The sequence below is a fragment of the Dendrobates tinctorius genome, unplaced genomic scaffold (assembly GCF_039654945.1).
Source record: "Dendrobates tinctorius isolate UK_male_01 unplaced genomic scaffold, ASM3965494v1 ptg000445l, whole genome shotgun sequence".
Lineage (NCBI taxonomy): Eukaryota > Metazoa > Chordata > Amphibia > Anura > Dendrobatidae > Dendrobates > Dendrobates tinctorius.
The window spans coordinates 1272711-1276641 of record NW_027362107.1 but is presented as its reverse complement, the minus strand read 5'-3'; positions in this window follow the sequence as shown (position 1 = coordinate 1276641).

Genomic DNA, 3931 nt, shown 5'->3' with positions numbered 1-3931 from the left:
TGCTGAATAACAGTCTACACTGCGTCACTAGATCCTTATACAGGGGTATAATGAGACCTCACTGTACAGGAGAGACCGGAGCGAGGAGCAGAGGCCTGATCACAAGAGCTGACAATCTGAGGAGACAGCAATGCTGAATAACAGTCTACACTGCGTCACTAGATCCTTATACAGGGGTATAATGAGGCCTCACTGTACAGGAGAGATCGGAGCGAGGAGCAGGGGCCTGATCACAAGAGCTGACAATCTGAGGACACAGCAATGCTGAATAACAGTCTACACTGCGTCACTAGATCCTTATACAGGGGTATAATGAGGCCTCACTGTACAGGAGAGACCGGAGCGAGGAGCAGAGGCCTGATCACAAGAGCTGACAATCTGAGGAGACAGCAATGCTGAATAACAGTCTACACTGCGTCACTAGATCCTTATACAGGGGAATAATGAGGCCTCACTGTACAGGAGAGACCGGAGCGAGGAGCAGAGGCCTGATCACAAGAGCTGACAATCTGAGGAGACAGCAATGCTGAATAACAGTCTACACTGCGTCACTAGATCCTTATACAGGGGTATAATGAGGCCTCACTGTACAGGAGAGACCGGAGCGAGGAGCAGAGGCCTGATCACAAGAGCTGACAATCTGAGGACACAGCAATGCTGAATAACAGTCTACACTGCGTCACTAGATCCTTATACAGGGGTATAATGAGGCCTCACTGTACAGGAGAGACCGGAGCGAGGAGCAGAGGCCTGATCACAAGAGCTGACAATCTGAGGAGACAGCAATGCTGAATAACAGTCTACACTGCGTCACTAGATCCTTATACAGGGGTATAATGAGGCCTCACTGTACAGGAGAGACCGGAGCGAGGAGCAGGGGCCTGATCACAAGAGCTGACAATCTGAGGACACAGCAATGCTGAATAACAGTCTACACTGCGTCACTAGATCCTTATACAGGGGTATAATGAGGCCTCACTGTACAGGAGAGACCGGAGCGAGGAGCAGAGGCCTGATCACAAGAGCTGACAATCTGAGGAGACAGCAATGCTGAATAACAGTCTACACTGCGTCACTAGATCCTTATACAGGGGTATAATGAGGCCTCACTGTACAGGAGAGACCGGAGCGAGGAGCAGAGGCCTGATCACAAGAGCTGACAATCTGAGGAGACAGCAATGCTGAATAACAGTCTACACTGCGTCACTAGATCCTTATACAGGAGTATAATGAGGCCTCACTGTACAGGAGAGACCGGAGCGAGGAGCAGGGGCCTGATCACAAGAGCTGACAATCTGAGGACACAGCAATGCTGAATAACAGTCTACACTGCGTCACTAGATCCTTATACAGGGGTATAATGAGGCCTCACTGTACAGGAGAGACCGGAGCGAGGAGCAGAGGCCTGATCACAAGAGCTGACAATCTGAGGAGACAGCAATGCTGAATAACAGTCCACACTGCGTCACTAGATCCTTATACAGGGGTATAATGAGGCCTCACTGTACAGGAGAGACCGGAGCGAGGAGCAGGGGCCTGATCACAAGAGCTGACAATCTGAGGACACAGCAATGCTGAATAACAGTCTACACTGCGTCACTAGATCCTTATACAGGGGTATAATGAGGCCTCACTGTACAGGAGAGACCGGAGCGAGGAGCAGGGGCCTGATCACAAGAGCTGACAATCTGAGGACACAGCAATGCTGAATAACAGTCTACACTGCGTCACTAGATCCTTATACAGGGGAATAATGAGGCCTCACTGTACAGGAGAGACCGGAGCGAGGAGCAGAGGCCTGATCACAAGAGCTGACAATCTGAGGAGACAGCAATGCTGAATAACAGTCTACACTGCATCACTAGATCCTTATACAGGGGAATAATGAGGCCTCACTGTACAGGAGAGACCGGAGCGAGGAGCAGAGGCCTGATCACAAGAGCTGACAATCTGAGGACACAGCAATGCTGAATAACAGTCCACACTGCGTCACTAGATCCTTATACAGGGGTATAATGAGGCCTCACTGTACAGGAGAGACCGGAGCGAGGAGCAGGGGCCTGATCACAAGAGCTGACAATCTGAGGACACAGCAATGCTGAATAACAGTCTACACTGCGTCACTAGATCCTTATACAGGGGTATAATGAGGCCTCACTGTACAGGAGAGACCGGAGCGAGGAGCAGGGGCCTGATCACAAGAGCTGACAATCTGAGGACACAGCAATGCTGAATAACAGTCTACACTGCGTCACTAGATCCTTATACAGGGGAATAATGAGGCCTCACTGTACAGGAGAGACCGGAGCGAGGAGCAGAGGCCTGATCACAAGAGCTGACAATCTGAGGAGACAGCAATGCTGAATAACAGTCTACACTGCATCACTAGATCCTTATACAGGGGTATAATGAGGCCTCACTGTACAGGAGAGACCGGAGCGAGGAGCAGAGGCCTGATCACAAGAGCTGACAATCTGAGGACACAGCAATGCTGAATAACAGTCTACACTGCGTCACTAGATCCTTATACAGGGGTATAATGAGGCCTCACTGTACAGGAGAGACCGGAGCGAGGAGCAGAGGCCTGATCACAAGAGCTGACAATCTGAGGAGACAGCAATGCTGAATAACAGTCTACACTGCGTCACTAGATCCTTATACAGGGGAATAATGAGGCCTCACTGTACAGGAGAGAGCGGAGCGAGGAGCAGAGGCCTGATCACAAGAGCTGACAATCTGAGGAGACAGCAATGCTGAATAACAGTCTACACTGCGTCACTAGATCCTTATACAGGGGTATAATGAGGCCTCACTGTACAGGAGAGACCGGAGCGAGGAGCAGGGACCTGATCACAAGAGCTGACAATCTGAGGAGACAGCAATGCTGAATAACAGTCTACACTGCGTCACTAGATCCTTATACAGGGGAATAATGAGGCCTCACTGTACAGGAGAGAGCGGAGCGAGGAGCAGAGGCCTGATCACAAGAGCTGACAATCTGAGGAGACAGCAATGCTGAATAACAGTCTACACTGCGTCACTAGATCCTTATACAGGGGTATAATGAGGCCTCACTGTACAGGAGAGACCGGAGCGAGGAGCAGGGACCTGATCACAAGAGCTGACAATCTGAGGAGACAGCAATGCTGAATAACAGTCTACACTGCGTCACTAGATCCTTATACAGGGGTATAATGAGGCCTCACTGTACAGGAGAGACCGGAGCGAGGAGCAGGGACCTGATCACAAGAGCTGACAATCTGAGGAGACAGCAATGCTGAATAACAGTCTACACTGCGTCACTAGATCCTTATACAGGGGTATAATGAGGCCTCACTGTACAGGAGAGACCGGAGCGAGGAGCAGGGGCCTGATCACAAGAGCTGACAATCTGAGGACACAGCAATGCTGAATAACAGTCTACACTGCGTCACTAGAGCCTTATACAGGGGTATAATGAGGCCTCACTGTACAGGAGAGACCGGAGCGAGGAGCAGAGGCCTGATCACAAGAGCTGACAATCTGAGGAGACAGCAATGCTGAATAACAGTCTACACTGCGTCACTAGATCCTTATACAGGGGTATAATGAGGCCTCACTGTACAGGAGAGACCGGAGCGAGGAGCGGGGGCCTGATCACAAGAGCTGACAATCTGAGGACACAGCAATGCTGAATAACAGTCTACACTGCGTCACTAGATCCTTATACAGGGGTATAATGAGGCCTCACTGTACAGGAGAGACCGGAGCGAGGAGCAGGGGCCTGATCACAAGAGCTGACAATCTGAGGAGACAGCAATGCTGAATAACAGTCTACACTGCGTCACTAGATCCTTATACAGAGGTATAATGAGGCCTCACTGTACAGGAGAGACCGGAGCGAGGAGCAGAGGCCTGATCACAAGAGCTGACAATCTGAGGAGACAGCAAT